Source organism: Aegilops tauschii, chromosome 6 (genome assembly GCF_002575655.3).
Source record: "Aegilops tauschii subsp. strangulata cultivar AL8/78 chromosome 6, Aet v6.0, whole genome shotgun sequence".
Lineage (NCBI taxonomy): Eukaryota > Viridiplantae > Streptophyta > Magnoliopsida > Poales > Poaceae > Aegilops > Aegilops tauschii.
In genome coordinates this window covers 183,079,612-183,092,747 of record NC_053040.3, presented here as the reverse complement: position 1 = coordinate 183,092,747, position 13,136 = coordinate 183,079,612, and positions in this window count along the sequence as shown.

Here is a 13,136-nt window from a genome sequence, read left to right as displayed (position 1 = left end):
TGATTTTGATAGGGAACGTGCCACCTTGGGGGACGAAACGATATCTGTTGCCTCTTCTTACTTTCAAAATTTTTCTCGTGTCAACATAGAACAACAGGAGTGTTGTGTCAATTTTTGGGATTTTCGGGGTTCGCTTGGACATTTTTATACATGAACTGAGTTTTCTATGCATTCATGTGCATAATTCAAATTTGAACTACATGCACATGCTCCAGTGCATATAAACGGGTTGAATAATCAAATGTGTGTCCTTGGTTGCAACCTTAGGTCCCATGCAAGAAATGGGAATGAATGTCAAACACCTTTGCCACCGTCGCTCGCCCGCTAACATTGAGCTACATGGTTTTAAAATTCTAGTAAATCGAAAACTCGTCCGAAGTTCATGAAACTTAACATGCTATCATGGAACGGCATCAACATGCAGTGGTAAAAAAATTGTCCCATTTGGGGTAGGTTGGGGTATACGCTTCTCACACACCAGAGCTTCTCGCAAAAAGCCTCATGGTTACGGTAGGGAACGTTTCACCTTTCTGGATGAAACGATATCCGTTGCCTCCTCTTGATTTTAATTTTTTCTCTAGTGTCAACATAGAACAACAGGAGTGTTGTGATAAATTTTGGAATTTTTCGGGGTTCGTTTGGACATTTTTATACATTAATTGAGTTTTCAATGCATTTATGTGCATAATTCAAATTTGAAGTACAGGAACATGCTCTAATGCATATAAATTGGTTGAAAATTCAAATCTGTGTCCTTGGTTGCATGCTTACGTCCCATGCAAGAAACGGGAATGAATGTCAAACACCCTGCCACCATCACTAGGCCGCAAACATTGAGATACCTGGTTTTCAAATTCTAGTAAATCCAAAATTTGTCTGAAATTCATGAAACTTGTCATGCTATCATGGAGCGGCATCAACATGTTGTGGTAAATTTTTTGTCCCATTTTGGGGAAGGTTTGGTTATAAGCTTCTCACAAACCAGATCTTCTCACAACAAGCCTGATGGTTTTGGTAGGGAATGTGCCACCTTTGGGGACGAAACGATATCCGTTGCCTCTTATTGCTTTCAAAAAAAATTCTAGTTTCAACATAGAACAATAGGAGTGTTGTGTTAAATTTTGAAATTTTTGGGGTTCGTTTGGACATTTTTATACATTAACAGGGTTTTCTAGGCATTTTATGTGCATAATTCAATTTTGAACTACATGCACATGCTCTAGTGCATATAAAATGGTTGAAAAATCAAATCTGTGTCCTTGGGTGCATGCTTAGGTCCCATGCAAGAAATGGGAATGAATTTGAAACACTAGGGCACTGTTGATTGCCGGCGTTGAGATACTTTGTTTTTAAATTCTAGTAAATCCAAAACTCGTCTGAAATTCATGAAACTTGGCATGCTATCATGGAATGGCACCCGACATGCTGTGCTATTTTTCGTTTCCATTTTGAGAGAAGGCGCACTCGAATAACAGCCAACAAAGGCATTTTGAAACAAATAACTGCCACTGTAACATCGCAAACGTTTTAGATAGAACACCCGTATGTAAACCGATAGCTTCCCCAGTAAGCCAAGGGAAAATGTGCGAGCAGGGTTTGTGCAGCTCTTCATCACAAACATTTTAGATAGAACGCCTGTATGCAAAGTGAGAGCTATGATCTTCCGCAGTAAGCCAATGGAAAATTTGCCGCGCAGGATTTGTGCATCTCTTCAATGCAAACGGTTCAGATTGAATAAGGTGTGCAAAGCGAGACTTCGGCTTTAAGCCAACAGAAAAATTGGCAAGCAGGATTTGTACCTCCCTTCAACATAAACGGTTTTTTCGGATGACCCGTGTGCAACCACGTATAGACAATTTGGTAAGATTCGCATCTGTCATATTGGGCATATTGCCATTTGTCAAACTGGAAAGATTGACATTTGTTGATCTAGTAACATTGCCATTTATCAATCCTTGTAACACTGCGATTTGTCAAAATATGCAGCTAAAAATCACTAGCACTATCTAATTTTTGCAACTAAAATTCACTAATTAAGTATAGATTTCATTCATAGATTAAGCAGTCATTCTTAATTTATACAAACAGTTCAACTCGACAGCTGAATCAACCAAACTTTTCCCCAATTGTTGCCAACCACGTACTGAAATAGCTAGTTCAACTATATATACTAGCTAATTTTAAGTACGTTGGACAGTTCCACCACATCTATAGTTAGATGAACTGACAAATAGCCCCTAAATGCTACTACTACGGAGGAGCCTACCGACGAGCTGGATAACTGCAATACAGTGCCTGCCGCTGCTGCATCTTCAGCGATGCTCACCTCGAACGCCCTCTGCCGCTCCAGACGACCCCTGTTGAAGCGGCCGGACTGCTCGTAGATCTCCTGATTCCTCGCCTCTGCGTCAGCGTGTGCTGCGGCCACGACTGCGGTAAGGCTGTTTGCGTGCTCGACGAGGCGCTCCTCCTCCTCCCGCAGGAACTGGATGTAGCGTGCAAGGTCGCTGACGCACATGCGGGTCTCCACCCCGCCTTCCTCCTTCGGGAGGTGGTGGCGGAGCAGGTGATGATCCCGGCGGTCGACGGTGGGCTGGCGGCCACGGCGGCTGACGATGGGGTGGCGGCCACGACCACCACCACCCCCCTTCGGGCCGCGGTGGCGGAGCGGGTGATGGCCATGGTGGCCGGCGGTGGGATGGCGGCCATGACGGCCACCTCCCGCCTCCGGGCCGTGGCGGCGGAGAGGGCGATGGCCCAGGCTTTCGAAGGTGGTGTGGCCGCAACGACAGCCGGCAACAGCTGCCAACGGGCAGCGGCGGCGGAGCGTGTGGTGGGTGTTCCACGCACACCCAAAAGTGACGCCACGTGCACTACACTACGCCGGGGACTGCACCGCCGTCGCGGTGTAGCCTCCCAGCTAGAGCTGTCCTCTGATGACGGCGGAGTGGCTGAGCGACGACGACGGACCGGTGCCATTGGCGATTGTGGGAGAAGAAGACGAGATAAGCTACAGTGAGGGAGGGAAAAATGCGACGCAGGACTCGCCGGCTGTGAGGGTTTATATAGTAGGCTGGTAAGCATTGAGATTTTGGAGGATTTGACGAGTCGGGTTGGAAGCTTGCGCGGGAACCTGTGCGGTTGCGCGGGAACATGCTCACCACCGTTTGGCCAAAATAACGCCCCCACGCGCTGCTCAAGCTTGCGCTCAAAGCCGTCTGCGGCAGCGGGGTGACAAGACGTGCGATAGGAGGAAAGGACACGTACACATACGGTTAATAAAAATGTTTGCGATTTAATTACCTACTATACCCCGTCCTGGTTTATAAGTAGGATTTAATAATAAAATACGAATGCATGTCGCCAAATATTATATCGTTGGATTCGTATTTGAACATAGTTTCCAGTTATATAATTTTTGTAGCATGCATTAACATTTTGTTGGTTAAATTTAAGGTTATATACCAGCAAGCATTTTCCCACAACACACACGGCTTATTCCATCACAAACAGCTCGGATGGATCAACTGTATGCCATGTATCTCACACACAACTCTAATCTGATTCATGCTTGATGTCTCCGACATCGCTCGCACAGTTCATCTTATTTGCTACGTATCACTGCCGGCCTCTGCTCGCGTCCCTCGGCAAGCTCTGCTCGCCGTTAGGCGCCGCGACATGCTCTGGGAGCGCTCTTCCCGCGTCCCTCCGCGCGCGCTCTGCCAGCGGTTGGGCCTGCGCACGATCATGTCGGGGGCCCCATATGCATGCGGTTGCGCCACACGCGTCGCCACCATCGACCCGGCCATGGTGGACGACTACATCAACACCGTTGAACAGTTGCTTGCTCGAGACAAGTACAAGGTGGTCGGCATCGACTCAGTACACCATCGGTCGACCCAACAAAGATCAGAAGGTTGCCGTCGCCCAGTTGTGCGTGTGCCATTATGTCCTCATCTACCACTACTGCATGGCCACAGAGCCTTCCGACCGTTTCACCAGGTTTGTCAACAACACCGACTAGAAGTCCGCTACGGTGGAAACCACCGATGATGTAAAAGTGCTCAGGGTTACGGGCTTGTCCTGCAAGAACCTTGTCAAAATTTGTGAGCACTACAGGGTCTGGGGCAGCATGAAGAAGGACTCCTTGGTTGAACTCACCTCGGCCATCATTGACCCATACTACAAAAAGATGAAGTAGGATGCCAACAGAACATGTCCCGTATCCTGGCACGGGGCCTGGATGCAGCAACTGGATGAACCTCACCTCAGGTTCGCGGCCAAGAGCGTGTACACATGCTACGAGAAGCACAAGCGGATCGTTGACATGAGGAAGAGCCTCGTTACCCAAATCGATGAGGCCGGATCAAGCCACAAGTAGAGCAAGCGTCACAAGAAGTAGATGATGACCAGATGATCATTTATCCTAGTTAATCATGCATGTAATATATAGTTTACTTTGGTGTGTGCAAATGCCATGGTTGTAGTAGCCACCTATGTAATTGGATGTTTAATTTGGTTATGCAACCGAGTCCTTATAAGTGTGTGTGTGTATATAAATATAAATATATATATATATATATACATACACACACACACATCCCATCGCACAACACACATGTCTTATTAGCAGCAATCATCTGTGTTATTATCGGTCTTTGCACACATTTCTGATTACATACCTGTTTGCCGTGTATCACACACATCTTGTTATATTGAACCATTTTGGTTCTCTTGTCTCAACGCAAACAGTTCATCCGAGTGAACCGCATGCCATATATCGCACACACCTTGATCTGGCTGACCGTTTCTTTTGTGTTGCCTAATCACAAATAGTTCATCCGAGTGAACCGTATGTTTTATATCGCACACACCTTCATCTGGCTGCCCGTTTATTTTGTTCCTCCTCATCGCAAATAGTTAATTGAACTGAACCGTATGTCCTGCATCGCACACGCAACTAAAATCTGAACCTTGTTGGATGCATCCGTCATCGCAAACATTTTGCACCTTTTTGATGGTTTTTTACACCACCGTTTGCGATTATTGCATCGCACATAGTTTCGTCGAAGGGTCTCTGATCGTAGTGTCGCGTTAGCAACATCCTGCAGTAGTGTAAATTAGTGTTACTAAATTTGCTACTGCCATAATAATTTTGGCACCTAAATAAAATAGTTTAATATTTTATAATTTATAGAAGGCATTTAATTAATTGTTGAAGCCACTGTTTGAATTATTTTTGTGCATTTATACATTTTATTATAAGATGATTTCTCCACCAATATTATCTATGTATTATTTGCCACAGTTTGTACTTTTTAGTTTTGACATTTGAAACTTTTATTGTTTGACTTTATTTTAAATTTAAATTGGAACTGGTTTGAATGAAAGTGAGGATTAGCAAGAGTAAGAGTGATGACATGGCATCATTAGCAGGGGATTATTGTAGCTTAATTATCCGGGTGTTGCAACCTCTCGGTGATGGTCCCTTCAGTTGATAATGCCTTTATTAACTGGTGAACTTTAGCCAGGGATGAGGTTTCAGTGCATGATAAGAAGAAGCTCAATAGGACGATCATGTTGGTCGGTTGGTTCATCAGAGTGAGCATAATAGGATAGTTTTTTAAGGTCCCTCTTGACACCTTGGTCAACCTAATCAAGGGTAGTACTTTTGGATGGTTTAAGGCACTAGGAGAAGAAGATCTAGCTAGACTAGCTATCTCCTGTGCGGCTACATTAGCCTCTCCAGGACAGTGTTCATAAATTACATGAGTGAAATCAAGCGACATGAAATAACAATCGTCAAATAAAGCACTCGCAAAGCTTGAAGATGAGCCCCTTGCATTCATTGTCGTAATCATCAAAGCAAATGTCAATATGATCATTCCCGGCTGCAATAAACTTACCCGTATCATCATGAAGAATAGCTCCAATAGAAGCTTGGAGTATATCAGGATCAAAACTAGTATCCAAATTGAGCTTTACATATGCTCGGATAGGCTTGGTCCTACCTCCACGCTTCATCTTAGATTTTGGGTAGCTAGCTAATGTGAAATTTCCAGCCAAAGCTTGCACCGCAAGTTGAATTTGATTCAGTGTTTGTATTGGTTCATCACGCAAAAATTTCCTTCGTTCCCACCATAAGTACCAAGCTGCAGTAGCAACGATTTCCTTAAATTTTGCCTGTCCTAAGACCAAAGCCTCATGGTCAGGCACACTCATGAGATAATCCAAAATTGCCTCCCCAGCCAGGTCAATATCACAAGCTCTATCAATAACATCGCCAAGACCCAACAACTTCCATACTCGTACATCCAAAGATAAGGTGCTTCACAACATCAGCACATAATTTGCACATTGGGAATTGGGGAGAAACCTTTATATGTTTAACTAAGATAACACGGTAAGGGATTGCGCCTTTCAATGTCTTCCAAAGGAAATTTTTTATCTTGGCTGGACAGTACATGTTTCATAAAACTTTCTACGTATTGTTATTTGTTGAAGCTTCAAGCGAGTGCTCATTAGAGATTTGATTTCCAAATTGATAATCCCATATGGCATGGTATGCCGATCAAACTGAAAAATGCTTGTTTTGGTAAAATTCCACGCAATAAAATCAGAACTAACATACATTGGTAGTGGAATTGTTAGGATCCTTTGAATATCAATTGGCCAAAATGTTTGATTAACTAGTTGCACATCCCAATCACCTGTAACGAGGTTGATAAGGTCACTAACTTTAGATAGTAAATGGTTATCCCATCTGGTCATGACCATTCGATCATTAGCTTGTGGGATCGCATCCTGCCAGATATAATTTTCAGACCATCTGAAAGGATCGATATGGTTGACTAGAGGGGGGGGGGGAGGGCGTGAATAGGCAACTACAAATTTTTAGCTTTTCTTGACAAATTAGGATTAGCAACAAATAGGTCATCTAGATATGCAACTAGGTGAGCAACCTATATGCTGCTAGCAACAACAATACCAATAACAAGCAAGATACACAACAAAAGTAAAGCATACACAAAGTAAAGGTAAGAGATAACCACAAGTGGAGCCGGTGGATACGAGGATGTGTTACCGAAGTTCCTTCCCTTTGAGAGGAAGTACGTGTCTGTTGGAGTGGTGTGGAGGCATAATGCTCCCCAAGAAGCCACTAGGGCCATCGTATTCTCCTCATGCCCTCACACAATGCGAGATGCCGTGATTCCACTAGTGGTGCCCATGAGGGCGGCGACTGAGGGAGTCCTGCATTAAGGGGTCCTCGAGTGTCCGGGCTATGTGACATGGGCCGGACTGGTGGGCCGTGAAGATACAAGGCAGAAGACCTTTCCTCGTGTCCGGATGGGACTCTCCTTTGCGTGGATGGCAAGATTGGCGTTCGGATGTGCAATTTCCTTCCTCTGTAAACCGACTCTGTACAACCCTAGGCCCCTCCAGTGTCTATATAAGCCAGAGGGTTTAGTCCGTAGAGGCTATCAGAATTTACATAGGCTAGACAACTAGGGTTTAGACATTACGATCTCGAGGTAGATCGACTCTTGTAACCCCTATACCCATCAAAGTCAATCAAGCAGGAAGTAGGGTATTACCTCCATTAAGAGGGCCCGAACCTGGGTAAACATCGTGTCCCCTTTGTCTCCTGTTACCTTCGATCCTCAGACGCACAGTTCGGGACCCCCTACCAGGGGTCGTCCGGTTTTGACACCGACATTGGTGCTTTCATTGAGAGTTCCACTGTGCCGTCGACAGAAGGTTCGATGGCTCGTTCAATCATCAACAACGATGCTGTTTCTGGGGAAACTTCCCTCCCTGGTCAACTTTTTGTGTTCGGCGGCTTCGCTCTGCGTGCCAATTCAGTTGGTCACCTTGAACAGATCGACAACTATGCCCCTGGTCATCAGATCAGATTTTGAAGCCTGAATTATGTCACTGATATCCGGGGAGACTTGATCTTCGAAGGGTTTGTGGCCTCGCCGGCACTCTGGCCTTAGATCTGGAGCAAACTGCCGGGTCTGGATATGGGAGTTTGGAGCCCACCGGACTCTCCGCTATTATGAAGCTCACTACCGGAGACCCGGAGGTGACTGTGTCATCGGCAAGCCCGGAGTCAAACCGGGTTCCCCTATCATTGGAAAGCCGGACTCGCCCCCGGACGCTAGCTCCGAACTCTCGAGGTCCACGCCAAGTGAGCATGGCCAGGAGACTTTTGCCCTGCCTAGCTCCACGGACTCTCGTTTCCCCGTCCAAACCTCGCTCTTAAACAAGGCTCTGGACTTAGTGCGATCCCTTGCCATTACAGAGGAATCACATCCGAACTACGCCCAGCCTGGATTAGGGGCTGGGAGCAGGGAATTTTACGACCGACCCACCACCCACTTCATAGCCACTATCGAAGACTTAACCGACATGCTGGTTTACGCCTCCGAAGACATCGACGGCATGGACAACGATGCCGGAGACAAACAAAGCCAAGACCCGCCACTCACCAGGCACTGGACGGCTACCTCCACATATGATGTGTATATGGTGGATACGCCCAAAGAGGATGATGACGAAGGCAGGAAAGATTTGATTGAGGATAAACCCGCGGATGCACCACCGAAACATCAACGTCAGCGACGCCGCTCAAAATCACGTCGCGGAAAGGAAAATAATACCGGCACCAGAGACGATAACACTCCGGACAATGCCGAAGACCCCGTTGAGCCTACATCCAAACAGGACGAACGGGAGGAGGGGCAAGTTAACTCCGACGAGCAGGTCGGGAATGAGGATTCGGAAGATAGCAACTATCTACCAATCTCCGAGGATGATGTCAGCCTCGGCAACGAAGATTTCATCATGCCAGAGGAATCCCTCGAGCAGGAGCGCTTTAAGCACCAGCTAATCGCCACTGCGAGGAGAATAAAAAAGAAGCAGCAACAGCTCCAAGCCGAACAGGATACACTCAACGACAGGTGGACCCAGGTCCTAGCTGCCGAGGAATACAGCCTCGAGCGCCCAACAAAGAGTTATCCAAAGCGTCGGCTACTACCACAATTTGACGACGAGACCCTTGAGCCAATACCATCAAGACATGACCGCGCTGATGAACCAGACCGGCCACCACGTGGGCGAGATAAAGCGGCTACCTACGCCGAACACTAACCCGCACCACCTCGACGTAGGGGCAAAGAGACAGCGGCTCCAGGATACACCTACGACCTACGACAGAACCTGGACAATAGAGCAGGCCAAGCCAGATCAATCTATGGATCAAGGGGGCATGCCCCAACGCGAGAAGACGGCCATCAAGCTTGGCGCGATAGGCAGAACCTCACCCGGGCTGAAAACCGAACACTGATGTCATCCGAACTCCGTTGTGATGTTGCCCGATACAGAGGCGCCACACACCCCTTATGCTTTACCGATGAGGTGATGTAGCACCAGTTTCCAGAAGGGTTTAAACCCGTAAACATCGAATCATACGATGGCATGACAGACCCTGCGGTATGGATTGAGGATTTCCTTCTCCATATTCATATGGCTCGCGGTGATGATCTCCACGCCATCAAATACCTCCCCTTAAAACTGAAAGGACCAGCACGACACTGGTTAAACATCCCCCCAGAGAACTCCGTTGGTAGCTGGGAAGATTTGGAGGATGCCTTTCGAGACAACTTCCAGGGCACCTACGTCCGGCCTCCGGATGCCGATGACCTCAGTCATATAGTCCAGCAACCCGGAGAGTCAGCCCGCAAACTCTGGACTAGGTTCTTAATTAAAAAGAACCAAATCGTCGACTGTCCGGATGCCGAAGCCCTCGCGGCCTTTAAACATAGCGTCCGTGACGAATGGCTCACCCGACACCTCGGTCAAGAAAAACCGAAGTCCATGGCAGCTCTTACCGCACTCATGACCCGCTTTTGCGCGGGAGAAGACAGTTGGTTAGCTCGTAGAAGCAAGAGTACCAGCAACCCTGGCACCTCTGAAGCCATAAACGGAAACGGTAGGCCACGACGCAACAAACACAAGCGTCGAAGCAACAATGAAGATACCAAAGACACGGCGATCAACGCCGGATTCAGTGGTTCTAAATCCGGTCAGCGGAAGAAACCATTCAAAGGAAACAAAGATGGTCCATCTAGTTTGAACAAAATACTCGATCGGCCTTGCCAGATTCATGGCACCCTTGACAAGCCTGCTAACCATTCCAACAGAAATTGTTGGGTCTTTAAACAGGCCGGTAAGTTAAACACCGAACACAAGGGGAAAGGGCCGCCAAGCGAGGACGATGAAGAGCATCGCCCACCGAACACAGGGGGACAGAAGAAATCCCCCCTGAGGTGAAAACAGTAAACATGATATATGCCACGCATATCCCCAAGAGGGAAAACAAGCGTGCACTAAGGGACGTCTCTTTGGGGAATGCAGTATTTCAAAAATATTCCTATGATCACGCAAGATCTATCTAGGAGATGCATAGCAACAAGACGGGAGGATGTGTCCACGTATCCTCGTAGACCGAAAGCGGAAGCGTTTAGTAACGCAGATGATGTAGTCGAACGTCTTCACGATCCAACCGATCCAAGTACCGAACGTACGGCACCTCCATGTTCAGCACACGTTCAGCACGATGACGTCCCTCAAGCTCTTGATCTAGTAGAGGGTCGAGGGAGAGTTCCGTCAGCACGACGGCGTGGTGACGATGATGATGAAGTTACTGGAGCAGGGCTTCGCCTAAGCACTACGACGTTATGACCGAGGTGTTAAACTGTGGAGGGGGCACCGCACACGGTTAAGAGATTGTCTGTTGTGCTTTGGGGTGCCCCCTGGCCATGTATATAAAGGAGGGGGAGGAGGAGGCCGGCGGCCAAGGAGGGCGCGCCAAGGGGGGAGTCCAACTAGGATACCCAATCCTAGTTGGATTACCTTTCCTATTCCATGAAGGGGAAGGAGGGAAGGAGAGGGAGAGGGGAAGGAAAGAGGGGGACGCGCCCCTCCCCCTAGTCCAATTCGGAGCGCCTTGGGGAGGGGGACGCGCCACCTTGTGGCCTTCCCTCTCGTACTCCCTTATGGCCCATCAAGACCCATAACTTCCCCGGGGGGTTCTGGTAACCCCTCGGTTCCCCGATAAATATCTGAAATGTCCCGAATCCTTTTCGGTGTCTGAATACCTTCGTCCAATATATCAATCTTTACCTCTTGACCATTTAGAGACTCCTCGTCATGTCCGTGATCTCATCCGGGACTCCGAACAAACTTTGTCATCAAATCACATAACTTATAATACAAATCGTCATCGAACGTTAAGCGTGCGGACCCTACGGGTTCGAGAACTATGTAGACATGATCGAGACACATCTCCGGTCAATAACCAACAGCGGAACCTAGATGCTCATATTGGTTCCTACATATTCTACGAAGATCTTTATCGGTCAAACCGCATAACAACATACGTCATTCCCTTTGTCATCGGTATGTTACTTGCCTGAGATTCGATCGTCGGTATCATCATACCTAGTTCAATCTCGTTACCGGCAAGTCTCTTTACTCGTTCTGTAATGCATCATCCCGTAACTAAGTCATTAGTCACATTGCTTGCAAGGCTTATAGTGATGTGCATTACCGACAGGGCCCAGAGATACCTCTTCGATACACGGAGTGACAAATCCTAATCTCGATCAATGACAACTCAACAAACACCTTCGGAGACATCTGTAGAGCATCTTTATAATCACCCGGTTACGTTGTGATGTTTGATAGCACACAAAGTGTTCCTCCGGTATTCGGGAGTTGCATAATCTCATAGTCAGAGGAATATGTATAAGTCATGAAGAAAGCAATAGCAATAAAACTAAACGATCATTATGCTAAGCTAACAGATGGGTCTTGTTCATCACATCATTCTCTAATGATGATGAACTATGACAACACATGTCTATGGTTAGGAAACTTAACCATCTTTGATTAACGAGCTAGTCAAGTAGTGGCATACTAGGGACACTCTGTTTGTTTATGTATTCACACATGTACTAAGTTTCCGGTTAATACAATTCTAGCATGAATAATAAAAATTTATCATGATATAAGGAAATATAAATAACAACTTTATTATAGCCTGTAGGGCATATTTCCTTCAAGTCTACACCGTAGAGCCAGTCGCCCCAAAATTCAACCCCTGGTCGGCCTGTCTGATCACCTTTGATCGTAAGGACCACCCGACTAGTATCCGTCACGGAGGTTCTGCAGCTTTGGTCCTTGATCCAATCATCGACGGATTCCATCTCACCCGAGTCCTCATGGACAGCGGTAGTATTCTTAACTTGATTTATCAAGACACGGTCCGCAAAATGGGTATTGACCCATCAAGAATCAAGCCTACTAACACCACCTTGAAAGGAGTGATACCCGGTGTAGAAGCCCGCTGCACTGGCTCAATAACATTGGAAGTAGTTTTCGGTTCGCCGGACAACTTCCGATGCGAAGACTTGATCTTCGACATTGTCCCCTTCCGCAGTGGTTATCACGCACTGCTCGGACGAACCGCCTTCACTCGCTTCAATGCGGTCCCGCATTATGCTTAATAAGCTCAAAATGCCTGGACCCCGCGGCGTTATCATAGTTAATGGAAACATGGAGCGCTCCCACTGTACCGAGGAGCACACCACGGCCCTCGCAGCCGAGGTACAGAGCGGCCCTATCAAGCCGAACACTTCTTCGGCCATCAAGCCCCCAGACACTGTCAAACGAGCCCGGCCTACCCTGCAGAACGACAGCTCGGTCCATCCAGAGCTGGACTAGCAATTCCGCCTCCGTCAATCCCCCCATCTAATCGTGGCATATGTACCGCGCGTGCATAACTACGCACTAAAAATACCTTGGGCAAGGACGGAGGCACACTAAGGACAAGGTCCATAATGCGGCTCGGCCCTATTCGGACCTTAACCTTCTTCTTTTTATTCCTCCCCTTTTTTATCTTCTCTCTCATATTTCAGGTTCTTTAAAACCCAAATCACTTTTCGGTGGCACAAGGGCCCTTTTCTAGTCCCCTTCTATATACACAATCGTCAATACTCTCAAAGATCCTACACCAAGGCGAGAAGCGGCGCAAACATGCGGCAGGGTGTCCAAAGGATCTTCAAGACCAC